At 35.5% G+C, this 18055-nt stretch overlaps 1 long non-coding RNA gene across 1 annotated transcript; it reads left to right on the top strand.

The window, feature by feature from the left end:
- Positions 1-2544: 2544 nt before the first annotated feature.
- Positions 2545-3443, top strand: LOC127543448 (uncharacterized). Its single transcript, XR_007949234.1, has 2 exons — positions 2545-2627; positions 3316-3443. It is a non-coding gene; the product is annotated as an uncharacterized LOC127543448 (long non-coding RNA).
- The last annotated feature ends 14612 nt before the right edge of the window (positions 3444-18055 follow it).

Genomic DNA, 18055 nt, shown 5'->3' with positions numbered 1-18055 from the left:
GGTTTTATCACTTCTGCCTTGTCAACAGTCTTAATTTATAATATAGGCACCTGAGATAAATTCAGCTGGGGAGAGATGACACCAATTTGTATCCCCAAAAGTGTTGGTGAAGAAAATAGGTATAGTTTAGTGGTGGTAAGGGAGTCTTTTCCCTACTCTCAAGTCTTTCTATTAGCAATCCTCTTTTCCATTCTATCCATTCTATCCTTCTCCCAGACCTCCCCACAGCAATATGGACAAATGGTGGTAAAAATGGACTTACTCTTAGGTGAGGAACATAAGTTTTGACATAGGAACAATTATCTTCAGACTACATAAGGGAGATAGTACCCCTCACCTTAGTTGTGAAATCTATTCTTTCTTTTCTAATGTCACTTCAACAATCCTATTTGAAACTCTTATAACAACTTCTGCTGCTATGTCTACTAAGTAATACCTCCAGAGACCATGTTCTGCTCATTTCTATCCAAGGGTCATGCTATCCTAATGAATAAAAAACACATATAAACTATCACAGCTAGGAGACCGTAAACTCTACCCCTTCTTTAGCCATGTTTCTCCAACACAATCTCTTTACTTGCTTCCATGTACATAGTCGCAACTCTTTTCTGTTCCTGGCTCTACCTATAATGAACTTGCCAGCAGTACCACTGTTGCTAGAAAGGGTTGTCAACTAACGATTCTCTATGTTGAGTTTCATTCACTCACTAGCTTTGTGATTTCACAGACCAAAATGCCCTTCCCCAGCCACCACTCCTTGATAACCCACCCCTATTAGATTGTAAGTTCCTGAATGAAAACAATGTCTTTTCATCTTAGTGGTCCCAGACAACAAACCCAACAAATCTTAAGTATTAATCAGTGCTCATAAATTTTGTCTGTTATTACCTCACATCTAAACCATTGTAACAGCCTCCTAACAGGTCTCACTGTTCTGATCTAATCCCTGTAAAACATCCTTAACATGAAGCTTGAGAAGAGTATATTTACCCAGGCATCTTCTTTGCCATGTAGTGTCCAGAACAAAACACAACTGTTCCTGCCAAGATCAGAGCAGCAGCAAGACTGCATTCTAATCAGTGATGGAAACACAAGCTAAAGCAAACTATCTAATTAAATGGGGCACCACTGTGTTCTCACTAACCTTCCACACCCCAGACTGAGAAGAAAGATTCAGGCTGGAGCTGGATCTGAGGAGGTGTGATTGTGGGATTGGGTCAGGAGTGAGTGTCCAGTGAGATCTGACCATATGACTGAGGTGAGTGTGAAGAGAACGCTGAGAAGAAATTGAAGTTGAGAAAGTGTCAGTGGGAGTGAGGGGGTGGGTGTTTTTGGAGGTGAGACACTGGCCTGTTTCTGTACTTCTGTATTTTCTCTGTTATCTAAATATATGGTGATACCATGCTGTCGGTACAAGCTGTACCCCATCTCTGTTCTCTTTCAAAGGAGAAAATCTTTACTCATTTGTAAATGATTTAGCTCTGCTTGATGATAATTAACCAATAAATATTTATTATATATCTAATATGTGCCAGGCACTGTGCTACGTTCTGGGGAGACAGGTTCAAAGAATGAAACATCCCTAAGCATTTTATGTAGGGATATTATGGGGCTGGGGTAAAAGGAGGTTTTATTTCCCTATACATTTAACAGTTTAGAGGACAAACAATCTCAGAAACTTGGCTCTACTTTTTTCCCAACTGTTAAGCAATTCTCTTTTGTTGTACATGTATAAAGAGAGATTTCTGGGGAGCCTACTAAAGAGAATGCTGCCAAAAACTATCCCAATACTTTTCTCTTTGTAGAGCTGGTTATCTCTTTTGTGAGACAGGCAAAAATGGGCTGGGTAATTTTTTTTGGTAACCTACCCTTTCTCAATGCCTCCCTGTCTCTACTTACAACCAACACTGATGAATAAAGTCAAAAGAGCTAGAATGGACCTCAATTTAATTCCTTGTTTTCACAAATAAGAAAAATCAGGTCCAAAGTAGTTGTGACTTTTCCAAAGTCACATAGAAAGTAATACTTTATTCAGTGTCTTTCTTGACTTTCCTAGCACAATCAGAAACCCGGTAGGCAGAAGGATTTGGTCAGCAGAAGGCATACTTTCTAGAATGACTCTTAAGAGTCACATTGAGGCTGAAGAATGAGAGCAGTTGGATGAATCTGATTTCAAAGTGTGGAAGATCAATGGGAAAAGTAGACCAAGCTCCCTCATGTTATTAAAGGTACTACATGATCCCAAGTGACTCAGATTCATTAATGGCTTTTCTGTCCAAGTTTTATAGGTTTCTTGACTTACAAATGTTATATATAAAAAAGATATATTACAGACTTGAAGGCACATTCTGAAAAATAAAACTGAAGAGACTATGAAGCTTAGGTTATTGCTTAGGATAATGGAACAGTTTCATGCTTCCCTGAACTTAACATTAACTAAAATTTACCTTCATATTTTCATTATGGGTATTCCCCCACCCGCCCATTTACAATTCTTTGGAGGTAAGAACAAATCATGTCATTTTTCTTCTAGCTGTTAAGAATGTGAGGAGCCAGAAACCTGGTTTCTAAATGTCTGGGAGCCCTGTGGAAGTCTAAGGGCTGAAGGGGCCCAAGCAGAAGAGCTGGTAAGTAACAGGAAACATTGGGAATGAGGAAGAATGCTGCTGAAAATTGTCCTATTGTCCCTTCTCTCCATAGAACTGTTTTCAAGGACTGTCAGTGTCGTGAGATTAACAATATAAGTAACCTTTCCTTTCTCATTATCTTTCTGTCTCTATTCCCAACACAGGCACAGAGGTATATAAGCGTGTATTCACACACACACACACACACACACACACACACACACACACACACCCAACTATATCATAGCAGTATAGCAAATGGTAAACAGCTATTAAATAAATGACATCACTGCATACTCAATACCTTCCCTACCAAATATTCCCTAAATCTATATTATTCAGCCATTTTCCTATTCCATTCTTTCTCCAAATCTTAATTGAATATTTATCTACTAACTTTCCTGACTCATTCTTTCTGGAATTTACTTTCTACAAGGTGATAGACTGTCAGCTTTAAATTGTTCTATTTTGATGTAGTCATGAGTGGGAAAGAGTGATGTGTCATTACTATAGAGGTACCATTTATATTCTAACAGGACTTTGAGAAGATAAAGCTTTAACAAAACAAATTACTCTAATAACATTTGACAGCCAAGAACAAGAAAGAAAATATTCAAAGGAATGGGGGACATTTGACACACTCTCAATTTTGTCTTTATGTACAATTACTTTCTTTGTCTACATGTAGGTTTGTCTGTGAGTTGCCCTCTTCTTGCATGATGGAACACCTGGACTTGGAAGTGGTGATAATAATAGTTCATATTCATACACCTTTGTCATGGTAACTCGGCCTTGGAATAAAATAATTTAAGATTTGTCCTGCCCTGGATACTTACTCTTTTAAACTCCCTTTTTTTTACTTCTCAAAAATCAATCATATTTTAGAATTCATAATTGGTGATCAGTATGATACTTGTTCACCTTGGCATGGGAATAGAGGAAAAGAGCAAAAAGGAATGGGAAAAACAAAAACTCATAGGAATAATTGTTCAACCCTTCTCTTAATGCTTGTTAAGCTTACTTAGTCAGGTCTCGAATAAACAAATCTCCATTATTTTCTAATAGAACTGTTTTATGGTAAGCAAGGAGCTTGGCAGTATTGTCATTTCCTTTCTTTTTCTCATTTTCACTTTCTCCTACCTTAAATATTTCTCGGGTCCTTAACTGATTGAAATATTTGTCCTTTAAGTATCAGTTCAGGTATCAGCCTACAAGACTATTGTTAGGACCTGGCAGAAAGAAGTGCCTTTTCCCATACTCTTAGTTCCATCTACATTATTTTTGTTAGATGTCTTTTTATGTGTTTACTATATTAGCAATTTCCTCTTCCCATGTCTAAAAGCTCCATGAAGGCAGGCTTTAGTTTATGACTTTTGTGCCAAGTCCAGTACCTTGCAATCATTTGATAATTGATTAATCAATGGATGATTTAAGGGAAGGATAGAGATATCAGGCCACTATGATGTAGCTGGTAATGCCCATAACTGAAGCTAGGGGAAACAGGATTAAGCCCAGCCCTTTAGTTATTACCTTTGACTTGCCTTCATTAGAACCATAAAATTAAATTAAAAGTAGCTTTTCTTTATAGAAAGATAACACAGAAAATTTCTTTTCTCCCAATCTCTAATAAGTAGAGACAGAAGATGGGGAAAGAATTGGGAAAATCAGTGAAAGTAAGAACCATTTAGGAGAAGAAAAAAGGCTTCCATAATGTTTATAACTATTACCATTTTGTTAGCTCTAGGCTGCATTTTTATATCCCTGAGTTTAAAGGCCTTGGCGCCATTAGTAGCCTGAGTGCCCTGAGAGCAAGCATACTTTCCTAACTAAATGCCTTGCAGTTCTGAGATGCTATAATCCTATTTATAAATCTTGATATCATACTTGTCTACACATAACAGTATCCAGAATTTTGACTGAGTTAGCAGAAAGGGCACTGGGCCAGGAGTCAGGAGGCTTGAATTCTAGTCTTAGCTAGGCTATCCACCAGTTATAGGACAATTCACCTTTTTGGCTTTGGCTTTCCTCTCTATAGAATGAAAGGGTTGGAGAAAATTTCTAAGGTCCCTTCCAGCTCTAATATTTTAGGATCCTGTTTGTGTTTTGTTCCCACTCCATAAAAGAAAGGACAACCACAGCTAATTCTTTGTTCACAAAGTATGTGTCTCCATCTGGTTTTGGTCAAGTTTCCCAGTGTAGATATTGACCATCTTTCTAATTTTGCTATGAGCATTATAAATACTAACTCTGTCACTCAACAGCTGAAAGACTAGTGTTCCCCAGAACCATATAGGCTGTGAAAAAACAACAAAAAGTAAACTATGTCCTCTGGCTCAACTCTGAGGAAGAGTGAAGAACTTAGCTGAAGGGCTTTAAAAAGATTAGATTTGAGAGGGATGAACAGAATAGTAGCCAGAAAAGACTGGCCAACAGTGTTCAGGATTAATTGTATATGAATAGAAATGTATTCAAATGCATGCATGTGTGTATGTATCTTTTACCTGCTTCATTTCCACAACTTTCCATGTTAAGTGAATTCCACTAGACTAAGTTTCACAGACAGACTTCTCATTTGATTAGCAGCTTGGAGCTGTTTTATTCCTTTCTAGTATTTTTCAATTTGATTTAGTAGTGCAAGCATAGTCTTTTCAATATTATAGAAGGATTTTCCTACAAGGGCTTAGGTCTGTCATGTTGCTCATTTATTTCCTTTAGTGGGCTCTCTCTGATAATTGGACTGTTGTAATATCAAGCTTCAGAGTGGTCACAAAAATCTAATGAAATGTGAGATTGGTTTGAATTTAGTTTGGAATCTACCTATTTGTCTTGGAGAAGAGTCAGACAATATATTTGGGAAGAAGATCAAGCCATTCCTTATTATGGCTTTATCAACTTTTGACTATAGCTTTGGTTTATTGTCCTTTAACAGCAGCAAGAGATGATGGAGATAGGAACAGGAAAGTTATCCTGAAATACACTAGTGACTTGAGGTACCTCATAAAGGAGGCTGCCATTAAGTTCCATATTTGTAGATGTTTGAAAATGGTATCCGACATCTTAAATTGCTAAGATGTTAGTTGAGTTGGAAAATATTGCAACCTCTAAGGAGATGTTGTTTGGGAGTACTTGAGTAGTCAGTTGCCTTGCTGGGTACTTTATGCCCTCTCTTCAGTGTTTCTGGTCTTAGGCTATCTTTATAAACTCAAACTTTATCAGTAACTAGAAATATACTTCATTTCCTTTGACAAAAATACCACTGAAAAACAGATAGAAATTTAAACCCACAGTACAGTACTAAGTAAATCAAATTCTGTAGAATATGCCAAATTGCCTTAGAATTTGGTTTTATAGGGGCAGCTAGATCATGCAGTGGATAGAGCACCAGCCTTGAAGTCAGGAGGACCTGAGTTCAATTCTGACTTCAGACTTCCTAATTGTGTGACCCTGGGCAAATCACTTAACCTCAATTGGCTCAGAAAAAAAAATTGGTTTTATCAACTAAATTCTATTCATAGTTTCTTCAAGTGTTAAAGGAGATCCAGAGATAAAATGGGAATTTGTGGAATCATTCAAGCAGGATAAAGAGAATGTTATAGTAAGATTAATACAGCATAAGATTTGCAAATACACACATACATGTATTTAAAATTATAATTGATGCTCAAAAATCCTTTTGAGGTATATACTATTGTTATTCTCATCTTATCAATTGGGAAATTGAGGTTGAAAGAGAAGTTCATGAAGCCAAGTCAAAGAGCATTTTTAAGGGTCTTCAATATATTCAGTAATGTTAGAGAATATAAAGAGATTGAAAACATTGTCCATTACAGAAGGGCTTTACAAGTTTGAACACACAAAAAGGAACATGAGAAAGGTAAACCTCACTTTATGTGGTAGATATATTCCTACAATGTTGTTTGAAGACTATGGTTTAAAGAAATAAAACCATGTTTAATTTTCATGAGATAGAGGGCATACTATTTAGAATCACCTTTTGGCAAATGCTTTTGGTAAAGTCAACTTTCTTTGAAGATCTCAAATCTAAAGTCTTACTTTATAATAACAATAGTTGACATTTATGTAGTTCTTTACTATTTTTAAAGTATTTTACACACATTGCCTCAAATGAGCTTCTTCTCAACGCTATAAAGAAATTACTACAGTCATTATTATCCTCACTTTACAGAGTTGTAAACAGTGACTTGTCCATGAATATCAATAGGAGGCAAGATTTGAAACTAGGTCCTTCTGGCTTCAAATCCAGCAGCACTCTATCAGCTTTCACCATCCATGCTTCCTCATCTTAGCATGCAAGTGGTTTTCAAAGATGATAAAAGTAGTGTAAAAAGCTAAGATACATTTTGTTCATTTGTTTGTTTTACAAATGATTCTTATCCCTGATAGGATACATCTGTTTTCTGATGGCCAAGTCTGCTAACTATAAAGAGGATCACCTGTCATCAGAAGGTTGGTACTAAAGAAGGGAATTTTTAGTCACATTAACTCATAAAATGTGAGGGCATTTTTAATATGCATCAGTGGAAAAAAGGCCCAGGAAGAAGAAAATAATGCTTACTTAAAGCAAGATTGTGAGAGAAATAAAGTTTGCTTATAACATCCTTCCACTTCCCCTTTCAATTCTTCTTCACTGCTACTTTTAGTGTTTTTATGCTATAATCTTGTTTCTCAAAGTTCTCCACAGAAGTACCTTACATAGGTCTGCCATTTTCTCTGTTAAAAAATTACTTCCTAGTTTTACACTTCTGATTAAAATACCCTGTGTCTCAGTACAAAAATTATAGTTAACCAAGGACAAAAATATTCAATTGAATTAATTTATACTCAGGTTAATGACTAGTTTAATCTCACAGGGGACAGGAATTTACAAAGAGGAGTTTGTTAACCAAAAAAGCTGAATTTCCAATAGTGCAATATGGGATGATGGAGTTTGCCAATGGAAATATGATTATAGTAACGGATATCTTTCTTAGGTTTTTAAAATCATATCACATAGATAGTGACTACTTTGCCAAATGGATTCTTAATATACATTCTTAAGTATTTTGAGAAAATGGGAGACAAAGAGCCTTAAGGTAATAATTTTAAGTAGCTGTTATGTTAGCAGTCTTGGTTAAAGGGCCTAATTCTTGTGGATTACCCCTCCATTCTGAAAAGGATCAATGACATCCACAGAGTGATGTTTTGATTCATTTCTAAATTGGATTTAAGGCAAATTTGGGAAGTCATCAGCCTCTTTCTCTCTTCCAGAATCATCAAAAGATGAAAGTCAGGATTACTGGCAACAATCTATAATGAAGTGGATGACCTCAGTATTTTCAATGTCTACCGGAACTCTAAATGTTCCATAGGACCTGCTTCAGCTGCTTTCATGGCCATTGTAACAAATTGTTCTTGTCTCCCCATTTTACCAGGAGAAGTCTTCATATGTTTGGGATAGACACTCTTTTAACTCATGGATGCATTTGTAGCCTGTCTGCTGAGATGATTTATTGGGATATAGCTGCTATGCATGCTACAGATTCTTGTTGCCACAAGTGAGAGTTGAATACCAGGTAGACTCCAAAGGTAGATGAGCAGCTTGAAAAGTTGTACAAGTTCTTACACCAAAATTGCCAGTTCTCCTTAAACACCAATACACTCCTGAGGGACTACTACATTGTTGGTAGAATTGTGAATTGATTGAATAATGCTAGAAAAAAATTTAAATAATGTGAAAATCTATCCAAACCTAGGGATACCACTTCTGAGCATATAACCAATGTAGATCAATGATTAGTAAAGATTAATAAATTACTAAATTAGATTAGTAAAGCTTCAAAATATTCATAATGATACTCTGTAGTAGGGAAAAAACTCTGAAAATTAAATGGTCTATCCATTGGGGAATATCTGAACAAATTATTGTAATGGAATATTATTGCATTTCTTGAATCAATATAAGGAATTCAGAGAAATGTTGGAATATTTATATAAATGATTTAGAGGAAAGTAAAGAAGGACAAGAAAACAATATACACAATGTTTAAAATATGAATGATAGCAATACTAAAAGGAAATCAAACTACAAGGAATAGTGATTTTAAAAAATCCCAGCCCTCGCTGGAAAAACTTCTAAGGAAGTAGAGATTCTTCTTTTTAGCAGAGAAATAGAAAATCCAGATGTGGGATGAGATGTATTATCAGACAATCTTGGTGTTGGTTGAATTTGCTCAACTTTTTTTTCTTTATTTAAAAGAAGACCTCAAGGGAGAGAACATAGAGATAACCAGGACACTAAAATAAAAGATTCTAACAAACATTCTAAAGTCAAAATACCGTGTTTCCCCAATAATAAGACACTGTCTTATTATTTTTTTGGACAGAAAAACATCAGAGGGCTTATTTTCAGGGGAGGGCTTATTTTAATGAACATTGACAGCAATTTTAATAAACAGGTAAATGTGAACAAAAAAAAAGTACCTTTATTCAATAATGATCATGTCATCTTCTTCAACAATATCATCTTAAGTGTCCATATCCTGAATTCTGTCCTGGATGTCTTGTGCCTCTATTTCCATCAGAAGAAGTGGACCCAATCTGTCATGTCCAGCAATATAGCTCTCTTTAAATGAACATATCTTGTCCAGGTAACCTGCTCGTAGTGCCTTGGTGACACAGCTGTCAGTAATTTTATCCCATGACTTCTTCACCCAAGTCACGACTTCTTGCAGACAGGGCTTCACAAAGTTTCCATGCTGATTTCTTTCCATTCTATTTTCAATGTAGTCATTGACTTCCATGTGCAAATGGTCCTTGAATGGCTTGTTTATTGCAACATCAAGGGTCTGGAGATAGGCAGTCATTCCTGCAGGAATTATTACTTGATCTATTCTTCTCTCTGCAAGGAAGTTCTTCATTTCTTTAGCGCGGTGAGTGCTGGCTGAGTTCTTCTTTTATCCTCCATCATGCCCCCTCACTCCCGCTTACATACTGGGTTTTTATATTGTCTTGCCTCAGCTCTCCTCCATGGCACTGCTCTCAATGGCGCCAGCAAGCAAATCACTGGGGAAGAACAGGATGACGCACTCACTGCTGCAGCTCTGATTGGATGCAGTTCGGAGCACGGTGTGCATTTCACCCGGAGGAGGGGTAGGACAGTGCATACAGAGGGTACCGTAATGTAGCGTGTAGCTCAGGGGATCACCTTCACTAAAGTAGCAATCTCAATAGGGCTTATTTTCGGGGAAGGGCTTATTTTAGAGGAATCTTACACAGTAAGGGGAGGGCTTATTTTCGGGATAGGTCTTATTATCGGGGAAACATGGTAAACTAAATATTAGGAAAGAATTGTTTAAGAATAAATCAATTAATAGTAAATTGAATTTCTCAATAAGAAGGCCAGAAGATGGGATTGGTAGGTGATTGTAAGTCTGTAAAACATCAAAGATTCATGGCCTTTTATGAGTCTTTTTTGCTATTATCCCTGAAAATGAAATCAGCAACAGCAACCCACACTCAAAGCCATAGGAGAAAATAATATGGGAGAACAAAGTAGTCACAAAACGGAAAACAAGATTCTGCCTTTTTGATGGACATGTATAGTTTTTCAGAAATCCGGCAGGCTGAATATATTGTATAGGAATGTGAACATTCAAGAGGTAAGTATGAAAGCCAGAAACTTCAGAGAATATTAAACAGATGAACATACACATTTTAGATTCCCTGGAGCTTGAGGGCAGAACAATATTCAATGATCTGTGGATAGTATCCCAGGCAAATCAAAAGTCAGGCATTTTTGGTCACACATAATAGGCCAACTTTTCCAACAATAGGGAAAACATCAGCTTAAACATTTGGAATTACAGGTTACTATTCCAACGTGACCCCGCTTTCCTGTAACCAAATTGTTCACAATACATTTCATTAAAGTCAGCAAACTAAGTCCCATTTAAAACCCCAAGTGAAATTCAAAAAGTTAAGATCCCTCCTTAGAATTATAACCAAACCTCATATTTTGAGCTCTAAAACTCTATTAAAATTTAAAATACTCTGTGTACTATCCAAACAATGGAATTACAAAAACAAACAAAAACACAAACAAAAAATCTACAGTTGTCAATCAGTTCTTAGGTCTACACAATAACAAACATCTGATTGGACTGCCCAACTCAATTGGTTGTTTTGGCATCAAAGAGGAATTTGAAAGTGTTACCTGAATAATTTTGTAGTACAACATGAAGTGTTTTCAGTTACATTCCTCTAAAATTCACTCCTTATGTCAAGAGAGATGACCTGAAACTCTCTACCCACCAAATTCTCCAGTCAGGTTAAGTCTACCTATTTCTTCCTACTCATAATCTGAGTGTTCTAAACCCAGATCTGGTCCTAAGCAAGAATATATGTAAAAAACCTTAGAAGACACAGTTTACCTTTGCCTCTAATGGCTCATAACTATTTGGATTCCTTCTCTTCCCCTTTCTGATATTTTCATGGACATTTGAAAACAATCTTATTCTTATCCTTCATCTCCTGTAGACATTGTGATTATTTGTATAGATTTTGAACATTCCAAGCTGTTCTGTGCCCCAAGTGTGGTATATTCTTTATCCATCCATCCATCCATTAATTTATTTACTTATTCATTCATTCAATTAATTGTTTGTTTGTTTGTTCTTATCTACTCCCTCACTTTTCAAAGACCAGTAACATGTTTTATGTATAATGGGAGTGGGGAAGAGTTAGTTTTGCCACCATCCCTAGTGCGGTTCCTATAATATAATGATAGAAGATTAAAAGTGACATACCAGACAAAATAATGTATTAATGTGTTAAACATGTGCAAATATGTTCTAATGCCTTTTTATTCCTTTATGAAGTTTAAAGATGTCTCTCTAATGAAAATGAAATGCTTTTCTGATGATGAGGTGCTGATGGCACCTCAATCATTGGCTGGCCAAAAACCTCCTGAAAGCTTTGCCAGCCTAGTTAGCAATTTCTTAATGAGGAAAAAGATCTATGGATAATGACTTCTATTAGAAGGCATCAAGACGTATTTCTCTTTCCTTTTCCTTCTTTTATTGATGATGACATCTTTCAATAGAATCTCCATCTCAGAAGACATCACAGAAGACAGGAGAGAGCAATTACTTATACAGACTCATGTGGTCAGGAGAAAGAAACTGTTTAAGCAACAGAGAGGAGAGTGGATTATGGATGCTAAAGTTAACTAGCTCTGTCATTCAAGGAGTTGTGAAGAAGAGCAAATCTAGGGAGCTTAGTTAAGAAACCACACCAAAACAGAGCAGCTTGTAATAAGGGATTGGGAAAGAATGATTAAAAAAAAAATAAGATCCTATTTTAATGGCCGTGGGAATTGTTTTGACTAAATGAATTTCCTATGAATATGCCCCATTACCAATAAGTTTGTATCGACTCCTTTTACTGACTCCATTTGAGAGAATAGGTCCTAGGTTTATAGGGAGAATGTTTTGTAGGTACTATTCTTAATATGCCAAAACAGCCTTTTCTTTAAACCTATTGTATCCAACAATAACCTACTGATGGGAGTTCAAAAGCAATAGTTTTATGAATATATCACAGGGTACCTTGAAACTCTAAATAGTTACTACTTTCCTGCCTACATTCCCTTCCAATTTAACCTGCAAAACCTATTGAATATTAAGTTGGAGAGATAGGCCAGAAAAGAAGTGCTCTCTCTCTCTCTCTGTGTATATATATATATTCTTTATTTTAAAAATATATATTTTATATATTTATTCTTCTACCATACACAGACCAAAAATTTTATGTGTCACTGTTTATAATGCAAACGTGAATGTGGCCAATGATAATCAACAGTGCAATGCTGGGTCAGGGGGCAAAGTTAGAGGCAGAACTTCATAGAAGTAGCTACAGTTATTTGTTGACCTTGGCCACATTCTAGGGGAAAAAAAGAGTTTTGCCCCCAGTTAAACTGGCTCTATATTTCTCCCCTTTCTTGTATTCTTAAAATACAGAGCATTTTAAGTTTTAGTAGAGTTTTAGAGCTCAAAATATGAGGTTTGGTTATAATTTTAAGGAGGGATCTTAACTTTTTGAATTTCATTTGGGGTTTTAAATGGGACTTAATTTGCTGATTTTAATGAAATGTATTGTGAACAATTTGGTTACAGGAAAGCGGGGTCACGTTGGAATAGTAACCTGGAATTCCAAATGTTTAAGCTGATGTTTTCCCTATTGTTGTAACATTTGACCAAACTCTGTTAGATCACCAGCTTATTAACTGGTATTGGTGCCACATAATGGGTTGAAAAGAGAAGATGTAGTCATTTCCATTCATTCACTACTGTACTTTTCTAATGGATCATCTTAACAATGACTTTAAAATACCATAGTTCAATAGTTGGAAAGATCTTCAGAAGCTATCTAGTCCAGTACTTGTATTTTAGGGATGAGGAAAATTAGACTCAAGGAGATCACATGATTTTCCAATGTCAACTACATATTGTCAATATCAGAGTTTGACTCCAGAGGTAGGACTCTTTCTGTCTTACCATACAGTCCGTCAGGAATCAATCTTCATAAATGTAGGAAGTGTACAGATATGCTTGACTCATTTTGATATAATGACAAGTCTTTTCTAGTTGTTTCTCTTAGTCTCTTCCCAGATCTTGTGGATACTCTGTCTTCTCTTAATAGGTTCTAGGTATGACTTCTCCATATTAGGCTGAAAACGTCTTTTTTTTTTAATAGAACCTGTTGAGCCATTCATCACTAGATTGTCTCCAGATCTTTTTAACTGAATATCTTTTAAATGGAAAGAATTTCCCTTATTGGCTACTTCCCACCCTTAAGCCTTTTCTAACCAGTTTCCCTGTAGTCAATCATTATACTAATTTCTGGCTGTCCATCTCAAGACCTAGATTAAATACCATTCTATTTCCAAGCCTCTTTAAACAGTTTCCTTTTCTCATAATTCCTGTATCTACCTAGTAATCTAGGGGTTCAGGTACATTATAATCACTTGATATTCAATCATGCATTTAGCATATCTAAAGCCTCCATTCTCTTTTTGTAAAGCTTTTTATTTTCAAAACATATGCATGGTTAATTTTTCAACATTGATTTTTGCATAGTCTTATGTTCCAAATTTTCTACTCCTTCCTCTCACACCGTCCCCTAGATGGCAAGTAATTCAATATATGTTATACATGTTAAAATATATGTTAATTCCAATATATGTAAACATATTTGTACAATTATCTTGCTGCACAAGAAAGATCAGATCAAAAAGGAAAGAAAATTAATAAGAAAACAAAATGCAAACAAACAACAATAAAAAGAGTGAGAATGTTATATTATGATCCATACTCAGTTCCCACAGTCCTCTCTCTGGGGGTAGATGGCTCTCTTCATCACAAGGTCATTAAAACTGGCCTAAATCATCTTATTGTTGGAAAGAGTCACATCCATCAAAATTGATCGTCTTTTAATATTGTTGTTGCTGTGTACAATGAGCTATTGGTTCTGCTCATTTCACTTAGCATCAGTTCATGTAGGTTTTTCCAGACCTCTCTGAAATCATGCTCCTTATTATTTCTTACAGAAAAATAATGTTCCATAATATTCATATACCACAATTTATTCAGCCATTTCCCAACAATGAGCATCTATTCAATTTCCAGTTTCTTGCCACTACAAAAAGGGCTGTCACAAACATTTTTGCACATGTGGGTCCCTTTTTCTTCCTTTAAGATCTCTTTGGGATATAAGCCCAGTGGAAAAACTGCTGGATCAAAGGGTATGCACAGTTTGATAATTTTTTGAGCATAGTTCCAAATTGTTCTCCAGAATGGCTGGATCCATTAACAGTTACACCAACAATAGATTATTGTCCCAATTTTCCCATATCCCAACCCCTTTAACATTTGTCATTAATTTTTCCTGTCAATCTGAGAGGTGTGTAGTGGTACCTCAGAGTTGTCTTAATTTGTATTTCTCTGATCAATACTGATTTAGAGCAACTATTCATATGACTAGAAATGGTTTTAATTTCTTCATCTGAAAATTTTCTATTCATATTCTTTGATCGTTTCTCAATTGAAGAATTAAAGCCTCCATTTTCAACACAGGTATATGTTTATGTTAAGGTAGGAAGAGGGGTTTTACACAATATGAATTGTAGAGGAGGATGTTTATTCCCAAGCAGTGTCAAGTGCTGTTTTCATTCAAATGTTTGGGGGGGAAATTCATCTGAGGAAGAGAAGTAAGGACAAGTAAATAGTGTAGTTCCCTTCCACTCTCAGTAAAGCATCTAAAATTCAAAAGGACAATAGAATAGGTTGGTTTTTTTTTTCCTTTCCAAAGACCCCTATTGATTTATATGAAAGCCATTAGGATTCATTAGATTCTTTTCCTTGGATTGGAACTCTTCTTCCCAAGGCATAGTATTTCACTTCTGTCACCAAGAAAAAAGAAAATCTCCATTTATATGCCATGGAAGTCATGTGGTTCTTCCTATAATATATTATAAATAGGAATTCTAAACAGGAAAAAAGAAACTCCACATAAAATGAATTAATTTCTTTCAAATGTACCTTTTGGCTCTATCATTTTATGAACTATGGCAATATTCTATCTGTCTTCAATTCTTCTGATCAAACATGATGAATATTACCTGAGGATTTCTATGATATTCAAGAGAACTGTTTTAGTAAACCATCTGTTCAAGCTCCTGAATTCCTTTGGGAATTTAGTGAGCGTCAAGAATTATCTGGTACACATTTTTACCCTCTGAACCATGTCCTTGAGATCTTATTGGAGTAACTTTCATCAACCCCATGTAACGTTTTCAGAAATAGATTTTTTTGTGGAGAGTCAAACAAAATATTCTACTGTGACAGAGATTTTTTGACAGTCCTGAGCTCTTGAAATATGCTTGAAGTTAGGAGGTACTGTGTATTATGTGACCTGTCCACTTTGGACCTGTTTCAAAAAATTAAAACTTGGGGGGAGGAAGAAAGGGATTGGATGGATTTGGCCAATATAAAACTATCAATGAGCTATCGATAATATTGTCAATGGTTACCCAGTGTCAAGGATAGCTTTTTGATTTACATCCTTCCTTTCCCACTTTTTCTTGAATATATCATGATATCCTCTTCCTCCCACCAAGAACAAAATCAAATAATGAACTTAGTGAGTTAACAGCAGAATGCATGTTGTCTGAAGAATAGAAGACTTAGGTCAAATATAATATCCAATGTTTTCATTTTTAAATTTTTATTTATCATTATTATTTGGATCTTGGAATCTTAGATTTCTTTTTTCTTATTCAATAGTATTTTAGTTTTCCAAATATATTCAAAGGTAGTTTTCAACATTCACTTTTGCAAAATTTTGTGCTTCAAATTTTTCTCCTTCCTCTCCTCCCACTCTCTCCCTAATGAAACCTATATGTTCCCTAATATGAGGGAGAGAGGTCTCATATAGGTTGATCATGCACAATTCTTCTAAATGTATATCCATATTCATTATGTTACAAAAGAAAAATTATGATCTTTTCATTTTTAAAGGGCAGTCCTATTGACAAAGGATTTGAGTTATTCTGCGTGCCTTCAGAGAGCAAAGCTAGGACCAGTGGATGGAGGTGATAGGCAAGAAGACTTTGGCTGACAATGGGAGAACTAATCATTGGAAAGACTCACAAAATGAAATGGGCTTGGCTTCTAAGGTATTGGGTTCCTGATACCAAAAGTTTCAAACAATGTCTGAATGACCACTTGTCATGTGCAAATTAAAGGGGGAGGGCAGAGTAGAATATGTGCTTTCTTTTTCACATCATAATCAAATACCCTACAATTATACAGACATTTCCATCCAAAGGAATCCTTAAACATGATTTTTTCTTTCTAAAATAAATTCATTTTAAACATATTTGCTTTAATAAGTAATTTTTTTAAGTTTGCCTTTCTCCTTTCCCTTCCCAAAATCTAAGAAAATAAAAGCTTTCTGGCAATTCTCCTTATTCATTGGTTAACAAGGATGTCGTAAAGGTCACCCTGAAATATATTCAAATCTTTCATGGAATGTTAGATAGGTTCCTAGGACCTCAAACTAGAATAATTGCAGTAGTTTGCTGGTTGGTTTCCCTGCATTAAGTCTCTACTTATTCCACACTAAATTATGTTCAGTTGTCAAAATGACCTTCCTAAAATATAAGTATAATCCTCTCACCCAACTCAAACTCTAGTGACACCATAATATGTCCGGGATAAAAAAGAAAATCATTTGTTTGGATTTTAAAAAAAATTTTTAAAGGTGTTTTACTCTTCCAAACACATACAAAGATTGTCTCCCCATCCAAGACAGCAAGCAATCTAATATAGGCTAAACATGTACAATTATTCTAAACATATTTCCATATTTATCATGCTGCACAATAAAAATCAGATCAGGAAAGAAAAAATGATAAAGAAAAATAAAATTCAAGCAAATAACAATAAAAAAGTGAAAATACTATATTGTGATCCACATTCAGTCTCCATAGTTTCTCTGTGGATGCAAAAACAGACTTTCCAACAAAAGTCTGTTGGAATTGCCTTGAATCACCTCACTGTTGAGAAGAGCTAAATCCATCACAGTTAATCTTCACATAATCTTGTTACTGTGCACAGTGTTCTCCTGGTTCTGCTCACTTCACTTAGCAGCAGTTCATGTAAGTCTTTTCAGAATTTTCTGAAATCAGCCTGCTCATCATTTTTTATAGGACAATAATATTTCATTACATTAAATATCATAACTTATTTATCCTTTCCTCAACTGAAGTCCATTCCTTGTCACTTCAAAAAGGGTTGCTACAAACATTTTTGCCCATGAGAATCCTTTCTCCTTTTTTATGCTTTCTTTGGAATACACACTCAGTAGAGACCTTTGTTTGGTTTTTAAAGTCCTACACTTTCTGACATATTTCTACCTTTCAAATCTTATATTTTCTTCCTCTCTGTCCATTCTACAATTCATTGACACTGGTGCTCTGATTACTCTGTCACACACAATTTCATCTCTGACTCCTTGTCTTGTTTCATCAAATGACTTTCATGTCTGGGATGTTCTCATTTCTCACCTCTGCCTCCTGCTTTCTTTGCTTTCTTTAAAACTCAATACAAATCCTGTTGACACCTGCAAGAAAACACCTTTCCCCCTTTTATTTAGTGCCTTTCTTCTGAGGTTACACTCCATTAACACTGTATATATCTTGCACATAGTTATTTATGTGTTTTCTCCCATATTAGACTATAAGCTCCTTGAGGGTAAACCTTGTTTCCTCATCTCTCTATTCATGGCACTTAGCACAGTGCTTGGTACATCATTGGTGTTTAATAAATGTGTCCTATTATTGATGGCGATGATTTAGTCCAATCACTTCT

This window comes from Antechinus flavipes, chromosome 1 (genome assembly GCF_016432865.1).
Source record: "Antechinus flavipes isolate AdamAnt ecotype Samford, QLD, Australia chromosome 1, AdamAnt_v2, whole genome shotgun sequence".
In the NCBI taxonomy this organism is placed as follows: Eukaryota; Metazoa; Chordata; class Mammalia; order Dasyuromorphia; family Dasyuridae; genus Antechinus; species Antechinus flavipes.
Note: the sequence above shows the minus strand (reverse complement) of the source record. Positions and strands in the feature narration are given on the sequence as shown.